Here is a 12,460-nt window from a genome sequence, read left to right as displayed (position 1 = left end):
CTGGTGAGTTTAATAATGGTGATTGTAGTACTTGTATATTTTTAAAATTTTGGTAAAAAAATACATAACATAAAAATTACCATCTTAACCATTTTTAAGTGTATGTACAGTAGTTGTAAACTAATTCACACTGTTGTGCTAGCATCACCACTATCCATCCACAGAACTCTTTTCATCCTGCAAAACTGAAATTCTGTACCTTTTAAAAATGTTTATCCATTACTCCATCATCTCAGCTCCTGGAAACCACCGTTCTATTTTCTATCTCTATGAATTTGAACTCTAGATACTTCATATAAGTGGATTCATACAATATTTGTTGTTTTGTGATTGGCTTATATAACTTAGCATAATGTCCTTTATGTTCATCCATGTTATAGCTTGTGTCCAAACTTCCTTCTTGTTTAAGGTTGAATAATATTCCATTGTATATGTATACCACATTTTATTTATCCATTCATCCATCCATGGATACTTGGTTTGCTTCCATTTTTTAACTATTAAGAATAATACTGCTACAGATCTTTCTTTGAGTCCCTGCTTTCGATTCCTTTGGGTACAAACTCAGAATTGGAATTGAGAGATCAAATGGTAAATATATTTTCAGTTTTTTGAAGTACCACTACACTAGTTTTCACAGCAGTGGCACATTTTACATTCCAGTAAGAATTTTAATTTTTCCATATCACCAATATGTATTAGTTTCTGTGTTTTTTTTTTTAATGGTAGCCATTCTAGTAGGGGTTATAATAGGGGTAAAGTGATAACTCATTATGGTTTTGATTTGCACTTCTTTAATAGTTATGCTGTTTTTTTTCTGTGCTTATTGGTTACTTGTGTATCTTTGGAGAAGTATCTATTCAAGTCTTTACTCATTTTTGAATCAGGTTGTCTGGTTTTTTGTTGTTGAGTTTTGGTAGTGTTTTATATATTCTGGCTCCTTTATCAGATCTATGATTTGCAAATGTTCTCTTTCATCCAGTGAGTTGTCTTTTCACTCTGTTAATTTTGCCCTTTAGTCCACAAAAGCTTTGAACTTCGATGTAGTTTATCTACTTTTTCTTTTATTGCATGTGCTATTGATGTTATATCCAAGAAATCATTGCAAAATCCAGTGTCATGAAATTTTTCTCCTGTGTTTTCTTCTAAGAGTTTTATAGTTTTAGATCTTACATTTAGGTCTTGATCTGTTTTGTTTTACCCCACCCTAGACTGTGAATTTCTTGAGCAGAGAGACTGTGGCTTTTCATCATTGTATTCTAAGCACTTAGCATCTACCTGGCAGATAGTAAGTGCTCAGTTAATTTTAGTTGTATGAAACAACTTCATCAGATATAATGGAAATAAACCAAAGATTATATTTTTAGTGATTCACTAGCTTATTAATAATTAATTATAGCAGTTTCAAAATTTTAAGTGCTTTGACAATCCACAAAGAAAGGTCTGAATTAAAAAGGCAATGCTGCTTTCAAAGCTTTGAAGAATTTTTTGGCATTTTATTTATTTACTTTTTCCTGAGGATGTTTAATGAAATATTTGGATATTTGTCATAATAATTGTGCTTTTTTGGACTTAAGTGCCTTTATCATGGGCTCTGTGCACAGTTAGCTCTGTGGGGAAAATAAAGATTTTTGCCAAAGAAGATTGTTTCTTTTATCCACACGTGGGTCCCTGAAACTCTGGGCAAAGCATGAGGTGAAGAGCCGGCCATATTTGTTTCCTGTCTTTGGGTGAGTTATTCCACATCTCTGAGTCTCCCTTAATTTCTTCATTTAGAAAGCAAGAGGGGAAAATTAGAACCTGTGCATGATTCCTTCTAGTTCTAAAATTATGAAATTTTAGCTGTTGGTGACAAGACAATTCTAACAGGAGTAGAAATTCAACTATTTCTGGGAACAAACAAAGACAAGGTTTACCGCAATCTGATCTCTCACAGAGAAACTTCCTACCACAAAAATAATTGGGATAGGTAGAGGGAAGGCTGTGGATCAGTCCTCAGAGTTATATTCCTGCTTTTGCCATAAGTGCTCGTGAAGAAGGGGGTTTTGAAAATAAAATAAAATTACTATTATTGTTGTTGTTGTTCTTGAATCAGGGACAGCTCCACATTTTCAACCTCTCCCGAGTGAATTGTCTTATACATATATACACACACACATACATATATACACACACACACACACATATACACATATATATACACACATATATACATATATATACACACACATATATATACACACACACACATATATACACACACACATATATACATATATATACACACACATATATATACACACACACACATATATACACACACACATATATACATATATATACACACACATACACACACACACACACACACACACACACACATATATATATGTGGCACGACCAGTTTAAAAAATAAAAGAGCTCTTGGTATCATTACTCGTTAAAACTATTGAGGCCGGGCACGGTGGTTCATGCCTGTAATCCCAGCATTTTGAGAGGACGAAGCAGGTGGATCACTTGAGGTCAGGAGTTCGAGTCAGCCTGGCCACCATGGCCAAATCTCATCTATACTAAAAATACAAAAAAATTAGCTGGGTGTGGTGGTGTGTCCCTGTAATCCCGCTACTCGGGAGGCTGAGGCAGGAGAATCGCTTGAGCCTGGGAGGCAGGGGTTGTGGTGAGCTGAGATCGCACCACTGCACTCCAGTCTGGGCAACAGAGTGAGACCCTGTCTCAAAACAAACAACAACAACAAAAATGAGTACCACCCCCTACCAGTCCCACCCATACTCCATATGCCCCACATGTTTTGTGAGCCAGTTTCAACCATGTTTGAGAGACAGTTACAACTACCATCTCCCTGACGGACACCTCTGCAAGGAGCGGCCTGTGGGATACTGGTATCTGATTCTGGGGTCTCTCTTCTACTATGGCCATTATTGGATCATTCTGAGCCTGGGGATTAGGCCATCTTTACGGTGCCAATTAAACAGCAAGTTTTAGCAGGGGCATCAGGGAGATCTGTGTTCTGACCTCTGCTCTTTCTGTCTATGTGAAGTTTGGGTACGTGACTTATCCTGCTGAGAATGGGTTTCTACAAGTCCAAAATTGTAAGAATTTTATCTCTTGTTTTATATGACAGAGCTATATAAAATATTATAGATATATATTATATATATAATATATAAAAATTATATATAATTATATATAAAATATAGTATATATATGTAAAATATATGTATTATATATATCTATAATATATAATTGATATCTATGACATATGATATATAGGATATGTAATTGATACCTGTGACTTATGATATAAATGATATTAATTGATATGTATCAATTATATATCATACAATACATCTCTTATATATCATATAATATAATTATATATCATATATAACTTTCAATCTGTTTCATCATTGAATGTAATAGCAACACTGATATATATCAGTTATATATCATATAATATATATCAATTATATATAGTAGATATATAAAATATGTAATACATCATTTTATGTAATATATAGTAGATATATAATATCTGTCTGTATTGATTATATATATGATTGGATTGCTGAAAGAAGGGGAAAAGCAGAAGGTACTAATTTTTCTTTAGCGTCTTCTATGTGCTAGTTACTATGCCAGGTGTTTACATAAGTTATCCTGTTAATGCTCAAACTGCTCTGGGAAGGAGCCATTGCTGGGCTCATCTTAGGGTGGGATGATTGATGCTCAGAGAGGTTAAGTGACTGATTTAAAGTAACACAGCAGATACATAGAAGAATCAGAATTTCAATGCATATTTGATTGGCCGGATGTAACACCACTGATCTTTCTTGCACATCCATATACTTTGACACAGTACAAAGCTGATATATTCTACACTCATGGGGACCTACTTCCCCCTCCTCCCACGGCTGAAATTGCTAATTTGCTTTCTTCTTTTGGAGTTTCTGAGAAAGAGAGCTCTCAACCTTCGAGTCTTCTGGTTTTTACCTTTGCTGAAGAACAAATAACACCTATTTTTCCCAGAAGTTATGTTTTCTAGAGAAAAATGCAGCTTTTGGTCTAATATGGGAGGCAGAGAATTGCTCCAAAGACAAATATTCAAACATAAGGAAAGCTTCATTTGTGATCTTGCCTTGAAGTCATCTTTCTCCCTCTTTTCCTTTTTTAAAATTTGCTCTCTAAAAACTTATTCTCTTTGGGGCCCTGGTAAGTATGATAGTGTCCAGATTCCCAGTCTGGGGCCCTGGATTCACAAAAGGCCAAGTTGACGTTCGTTCTGCATCTGGCTGATTTGATGCCAGAGGAGCACCGAGGTCTCCTGAGAGAACCAGGGGAGATTTGCCTCCTGCAGAGGTTCGGATAAGCCCCAGCTAATCTCCGTGGCTTCTTAAGGGCACACCTGCTTGTCTGCCAGCCAGCAGCCTCCTCGTTCATTTCCCGTGGGATGGCTGGGGTCAGAGGGCCTCCAGAAAGCCTTTTATCTTCCCCCGCCCTACCAGGCCCCCCTCAGCAGCACCTGGGTCCACACTTAAGACTTCCTTTGAGGAGAGGTCGAGACGTTGTCCCTCCCAGAATGGGGGCCGGTGCCCTTTTCCTTCCCTTTGAGGCGGCTCGCTTGTTCCTTCCTTCTAAATCAGAGTTTGATTCAAACTTTATCATGCATGGCTCAAACTTCATCCCGTGGGGGCTAAGCTGATCTGAATTAGTTTCTGGGCTGCTGAGCTAGGGACATGTAGTAGGTGTTCAGTAAATAAACATGACGTCTGATTATGATCTGCTTGAGAGTTCAGGAACAATACACTGTCAACTTTCAATCTGTTTCATCACTGGAATGTAATAGTAACACTGATAATATTGAAATGTCAGAGAATTGAAAAGTCACTTTTGTTTAGCTGTGGGAGGCAGCAGTTCTCCCTCCCTCTTTTCCCAAATCATATCTTCCTTCTAAATTATCTCTAGAAGTGGTTAGTAATTAATTGTAATTATTAGTAGTAATAATACTAGTTCTACTAGTACTTAGTAGTATTGCTACTAAACTAGTGGTAATACTAATATTACTACTGCTAGTTATCTTTACTAATAAAGAGAATTAATAGTAAATCAGAGTTTGATTCAAACTTTATCATGCTTGCAACAAACAGTAGTAAAGTAGTCATTTGGCTTTACAATATCTTTACTAATAAAGGTAATTAGTAGTAATTATCCTTAGAAGTGATTGGTTTGTTTTCTGTGAGCATTCTGGTTAATATGGGTGGTCAGAGACTGCTATTTGGCATAGGAAATTTCTAAGGATTGTCTTCTTTCTCTGTTTCTCTTTCTCTCTGTCTCTCCTTCCTTCCTTCCTTCCTTCCTTCCTTCCTTCCTTCCTTCCTTCCTTCCTTCCTTCCTTCCTTCCTTCCTTCCTTCCTTCCTTCCTTCCTTCCTTCCTTCCTTCCTTCCTTCCTTCCTTCCTTCCTTCCTTCCTTCCTTCCTTCCTTTCTTTCTTTCTTTCTTTCTTTCTTTCTTTCTTTCTTTCTTTCTTTCTTTCTTTCTTTCTTTCTTTCTTTCTTTCTTTCTCTCTCTCTCTCTCTCTCTCTCTCTCTCATTTTCTGTACATAAAATAGAGAAGGAATATTTTTGAAAGGGGTACTACTAATGATAATTTGTATGAGAATGAGGCTAAAAAATCAAATTAAGAAAACTATAATCTTCTCTTCCCTTGAACTCATCAGTTGTTGTACAGGTTTATCATCCCAGTCTCTCCTAAATCCACTAATATTTGTTGAGCTTTTAGTCTAAGTCCCTGGGCTGAGTAAAATGCAATGATTCCAGCCCCATGGAAACTTCATTTTAGCTGGTAAGATAGGCCATTGGAGTTATGTGAGAATTAATTGCTTGTAGATTGATGGCGTGATAATGAATTTGAGTGTTAAACAAGGAAGGGGGATGAGTAAAGAGATATCAGTTGCTCTGATTATGGATCAGACATGAAATCAGAACTCATATATATTTCATTTATCTTTCCTAAAACCATGCAAGATAGACAGTATTATTCCCACTTTATAGAGGAGGAAATGAAGGCTCAATGACATTGAGTAATCTGGCAGACTCATTGCAGAACTAAGACTATAATCCAGATGACACAATTAATACTTGAAACTCAAGCTGTAATTTGAACCTGGCACTGGATCCGAACAACTCTTGGATTCCATCCTGTTCAATCTATACGCAAACATGGCTGTAACTGAGGCAGAGAACTTGCGTAGGCGGTCATTCTTGATATTAATACTCCAAAGTGATTTTTTAAAAAGGAGAACGAATGTAAAAATAATTTACCAGCTAATTGCTAACTTTCCCTTCTGTCTGGATTGTTTATGTATCAGGATGTGTGGTGACTTTAAACTATGGGTTTTAATTCTTTTAGCTGGCGTGCTCTACCTCTCCCTCTGCCTGCAGCGTCACCAGTAGCATGCTCCTGCTCCCCGGAATGCTTTGGCGTTGTCTCTCCTCTGATAATGTATATACAAATGGAGCCTCCGCACCACCCTTTTCCCCAGCGAAGTACGCAAACAGTGCGCAGACAGACACTATCTAGGAGGCTGCAACTCAGGACCATAATATTGTAGCAGAAAGTAGAAAATAAAACAGCCAGTGCTGGGTACAGGATAATAGCATAATAGGATAAGTGCGAGAGAGTCAGGAGGCGGTAATGGCCCTGGAAATGGAGAAATTCTGGGAAAGTAGGACAGCATAAAAGCGGAGACACCATCTGTGGGATCCAGGCAGTTGTGAGTGACTCTGAATGACACAATATGGAGATCTGTTCTACAACACAACAAATAGTAGTAAAGTAATCATCTGGCCCTACAATTGTTAGACATTCTTTGTTTGAAATGCCACCTTCCCAGCCATGAATACCAGTGTAGCCATGGTTATAAACGGCAAGGCTATAAATGGCCTCTTCCTCCAACCAATTCAGTTTGCAGAAAGTGAGAATAAGAAACAATTTCCTCCCTAGATGGACTCTCCCCAGGACTACAGTGGACACTGAACATGCCCTCAATCCATCTTATCCAAGTATAATAAACAGATACACAGTTTACTAAATCTCTCTGTCCTCCTTCCCCTACCCGTCTTAGCCTCTAGTAACCTCTGTTCTACTCTGCTTCTATGAGAGCAACTTCTTCAGTTTCCGCATATGAGTGAGAACATGTGGTGTTTAACTTTCCGTTCCTGGCTTATTTAACTTAACATATTGTTCTCTAGGCTCTCATCCATGTTGCCGCAAATGACAGGATTTTATTCTTTTTTTATGGCTGAATAGTATTCCATTGGGCATATAGACCACATTTGCTTTATCCGTTCATTTGCTGTTGGACACTTGGGTTGATTCCATATCTTGGCCATTGTGAATAGTGATGCAATGAACATCAAGGTGTAGACACCTCTTTGACATATCAATTTCCTTTTCTTTGGATAAATACCCGGTAGTGTGCCAGGTATGGTGGCTCACGCCTGTAATCCCAGCACATTGGGAGGCTGAGGCAGGTGGATCACTTGAGGTCAGGAGTTTGAGACCAGCCTGGCCAACATGGTGAAACCCCGTCTCTACGAAAAATACAAAAACTACCTGGGCATGGTGGCGGGCGCCTGTAGTCTCAGCTACTTGGGAGGCTGAGGCAGGAGAATTGCTTGAACCTGGGAGGCGGAGGTCACAGTGAGCTGAGACCGTACCACTGCACTTCAGCAGTGCAACAGACAGAAACTCCATCTCAAAAAGAAAGAAAGAAAGAAAAAACAACAACAAAAACCCAGTAGTGGGATTGCTGGATATGTTTTTTAAGAAACTGCCATACTGTTCTTCATAGTGACTGTACCAACCAGATGGGAGAGAGAACTTCTAGTGCTTTAGAACACTGTAAGATGACTGTAGTTAACAATAATATATATTTTCAAATAGCTAGAAGAGAGGATAGTGAATTTCTCAATACATAGAAATGGCAAACATTTGAGATGATGGATATGCTAATTCATCTGATCTGATCACTATACATGACATGTATCAAAATACCATGATGGAACCCCCCAAAATGTACAAATATTTTAAAAATCTCAAAAATTTAAAAATAAATTTAAAAAATCTATATTAATGAAAAGCTATATCAGAAGAGATTAGGAAAGAAACTAAGCTTTACTGAAGGTGTCTATGTGCCAGGCAGAATGCTTGGCATTTTGTATATATCATCTCATTTGGCCCTCATAACAACACTCTAAGGTTGGTGGCACCATTGAGATTATAAAGATGAAGAGAAGGAGGCTCAGAGAAATAAAATAACTTGCTCCACTTCACCCAGTGGTGGATCCAGCATTCTCATTTGGGACTGGATGACTTTCAGGTCAAGCTCTTTCCTCTACATCCATGGTTCTCCGAGGTTGGAGATGCATTATATCTCCTCCTCTCACATTCTTTGCCAATTATTCATTATCCAATAGAGGGTTTATTTTTTTAATTTTATTTTTTATTTTTTTGACGTGAGATGCTTACCTTTAAGTCTCTGGAAATCTGGAATCAGCTAAACCAAACTTTCAAGTAATTAAAATGATTTTTCTATATTCCAACTTTAGTTGAAAGAGATAAAGAGAGATAAACCAATTAGCTTAAGAGTTTAGACAAAGCATTAACTTCAAGAATATACATTTATTTCAGTATACTTTTTCAGCTTTATCTTCTATAAGCTTGTGTAACCCATGATCCATGGGGCACATGTGACCCAGGATGGCTTTGAAAGTGGCCCAACACAAATTTGTAAACTTTCTTAAAGCATTATGAGATTTTTGTTTTGCAATTAAAAATAATCTCATCAGCTATTGTTAGTGTTAGTGTGTTTTATGTGTGGCCTTAGACAATTATTCTTCTTCCACTGTGGCCCAGGGAAGCCAAAAGATTGGACACCTCTGATCTATACCTTCTTCTATGTTGAACTATGACTGTTGAAATTTAAAATGATAACCCAAGAGGTGTGACAAGGACCTAAATCATTAAAGAGGACCAAGGAAGAAAGTAGAAGAAAGAGTACTGACTGGAAAGTCCCAAGAACATGGACTTGAATTCATATGCAGCCACATAGATTGTTGCTCCAGGCAAATTGATCACTCTAACTCCAGTTCCATCAGCTGGAAGGTAGGTATATGTAGCATCTCAAAAGACAGTTGTGAGAAGTCAGTGAGATAATTTGTGTATAAATCACCCAGAATAAGAAATGTTATTGTACCTGCTCAATAAATCTTAGTTTCCTTCATAAAGCAGAAAAATAATTTTCAACCACAAGTAAAACAAAATGGATGTTGGTCATTTAGAGTTTTTCCTTTATTATCGCTAGGGTAGCATCTGTGAAGTGAGTCAAGAGGGTTGGGAATACTGAGGCCACTTTGCCTATAGAAAAGGCAGAAGTGCACTCCCAATATGGAATTCTTTTCTTGGCAAGCAGTTCTCTATCTCCTATACTATTCTTGCTTCCATCAGTGAAGGTTCATATATTGAACAACAATAAAAACACACAAGATTAATGACCAACAGTAGAATTCACCAGTTTATTGCTTTAATTCAACAGCACAATTTTCTCTGAACAGATTCAGCCAAGGAAAGCAAATGGTATAGTACTAGGCTTAAATCTCTATGCTGACTGTATTTCCCTACAATCCATTGTTTTATGGCTCTATGCTATACCCAGATAGCACAATCACCTTTAGAGACACTTTTCTCCTTATTTCATCAGGGGCTATGAATCCAGATAGATCACGTGCACACTAATGACCTCTACCTGTTGAAGACCACGAGAACAAGAAATGCTTTGAGAAAGATATTTAATTATATTTACAAATGAACCTTGAGAGAGGTAACATTGGGGTTAAGACCACTATCTGGCTTTTTAGTGAAGCAGACCTTGGTCTTGGATCTACCATTTATAATCTTATGATATTGGGAAGGTGATTTAATTTCTCTGAGCTTCCTTCCTTCCTTCCTTCCTTCCTTCCTTCCTTCCTTCCTTCCTTCCTTCCTTCTTTCTTTTCTCTTTTCTTTTCTTTTCTTTTCTTTTCTCTTTTCTTTTCTTTTCTTTCCCTCCCTCCCTCTCTCTCTCTCTTTCTTTTTTTTTTTTTCCGAGACAGAGTCTTACTCTGTCGCCAGGCTGGAGTGCAGTGGCGCACTCTCTGCTCACTGCAAGCTCCACCTCCCAGGTTCACGCCATTCTCCTGCCTCAGCCTCCCCAGTAGCTGGGACTACAGGCGCCTGCCACCACACCCGACTAATTTTTTTGTATTTTTGGTAGAGACGGGGTTTCACCGTGTTAGCCAGGATGGTCTTGATCTCCTGACCTCGTGATCTGCCTGCCTCGGCCTCCCAAAGTGCTGGGATTACAGGTGTGAGCCACTGCGCTTGGCCTTTTAAAAAAATTAATTAATTAATTAAGTTTTTGGAGACTGAGTCTCAATCTGTTATTGTCCAGGCTGGAGTGCAGTGGCATAATCTCGGCTCACTGCAACCTCCGCCTCCTGGGTTCAAGAGATTCTCGTGCCTCAACCTCCCAAGTAGCTGGGACTACAGGTATAAGCCACCACACCTGCCTAATTTTTTGTAGTTTTAGTAGAGACGGGGTTTCACCATGTTGGCCAGGCTGGTCTTAATCTCCTGATCTCAGGTGATCCACCTGCCTTGGCCTCCCAAAGTGCTGGGATTACAGGCGTGCGCCACTGAGCCCAGCCTATATTTCTTATTAGTAAAATGCATGGTTTATGTTATGAGCACTTAACAAATATAAGTCATTAAATACAATTAGCTTTCTGTTCATCCTTCTGTTGACTTCACTAAGCTACCTTATGACCTCTGGAAACTGATGTATAGTTTATCCCCAGTGATTCTAAAAATAGTTTACAACCTCAATGATTTCTCCTTGAATTGGCCAGATGGACACAGCTATTTGGGGCTTCTCAGTTGAAGACAACACAATCCTGTGATATCACCCCTGGCTCCTGCTATTTATTTTCCTATCTCTCTTGCTTATTCCCCTCTCCTATGGAGGGGGTGTCACTAGGCTAACGTCAAATGGCAGATGTGGGGCTTTCATCAGGCGCCCTGAGCACAGAGACCATTTTATCTATTTGCAATGATTTGTTTCTTACTGCAGACACTACTCTTTAGCATTATTGATCTCCTCTGCCTTTGACCCTGGTTTGCAGCAGGAGCAGTCAAGGGGGTGGGGGCGCTGGAGACTGTCTGGTATTATACTGAATTTAATTCCTCTTTACGTTTGCATATGCCTTCCTGTTTTACATTAAAATGCTTCATACTGTTGCAGTGGAGCTGAGGGTCTGCATCCTTTGTGTCTTACTTCTCAATATAGTAACGACTTCTTCCAGGGTCAGAATCTCTTCCCTGCATGGCTCCTGCTGTCCCAGTTAGGGAAGGGGCTCTCAAAGCTTGGGTTTCTTCTCCAAGAAGTTGGGTCAACACAGTTTCCGAAGGAAGCAAGAAGGGGGCTGGAGAAGCAATTACTTAATCAGCACATGTAAACAGAAATGACACAATGAGATGGGGAGAAAAGGGGGACTCTGGGCTAAAAGTGGAGATGTCATGTTTCTTCCCCTGCCACCTGCCAAGAGTTGAAGGTTTTCCTGAATTACTTTCTAGGGCTTCAGTGAGAAAAGAAATCTGAAAATAAATTTTTTTTCTTATTTTATTTTACTCATTCAAAGAACGGTTAGGAATATTAGTTACCCCAAATCACCCTTACTTGCCAAACTATGCTACTCTAGCTGACCACATGCTTATTCTGGCTCCTGCATGATAATCCAAGTCACCTGTCTTTTTTGTTGTCTCAAGACAAGTGTCAGTGCCTAGAGGCTGACACTTTGAAGCCTAGGGTCACTTGGAGAGGAGAATAATATCTCTGGGGGAAGGTAGGATAGCACTGCTTGAATTGTTTAATTTTCTGTAAGGTAACGATGATCATTTGAATGAGTAGCAAATATGTGGCAGAAAAATAGGCTTCTGGTCCACAGAGAAGGGATCAATAAAGACCCTGTCTGTGTGGTAAAGTAAATCAGAGAGTTGGGGTAATTATTTTAAAAATTTGCTCCCAAACCCCTCATGAATAGATATATAAATGGATATGAGAGAGAATCATGCATCATAATAGTCATGCTTTACTTAACAATGAAGATATAGTCTGAGAACCGCATCATAAAGTGAATTCATTGTTGTGTGATCATCATAGAGTGTGCTTACACCAATCTAGATGGTATAGCCTACTAAACACCTGAGCTATTTGGTATAGCCTATTGTTCCTAGGCCACAAACCTGTACAGCATGTTACTGTACTGACCACTGTAAACAATTGCAAAACAAGTACTTGTGCCTCTAAACATATCTAAATATGGAAAAGGTGATGTGTTATGCCATGAT

At 38.6% G+C, this 12,460-nt stretch overlaps 2 long non-coding RNA genes across 2 annotated transcripts in view; both read left to right on the top strand.

Moving 5' to 3' along the window:
• Positions 1 to 12,460, top strand: part of LOC126934844 (uncharacterized) — a 471,590-nt gene that overhangs the window by 315,060 nt on the left and 144,070 nt on the right. The window lies entirely within an intron of this gene.
• The window catches only part of LOC126934838 (uncharacterized), a 127,550-nt gene that overhangs the window by 75,425 nt on the left and 39,665 nt on the right, over positions 1 to 12,460 (top strand). The gene's annotated exons all lie outside the window — the stretch shown is intronic.

The sequence above is a fragment of the Macaca thibetana genome, chromosome 14, assembly GCF_024542745.1.
Source record: "Macaca thibetana thibetana isolate TM-01 chromosome 14, ASM2454274v1, whole genome shotgun sequence".
Lineage (NCBI taxonomy): Eukaryota > Metazoa > Chordata > Mammalia > Primates > Cercopithecidae > Macaca > Macaca thibetana.
This window is presented reverse-complemented; position numbering and strand designations above follow the sequence as displayed.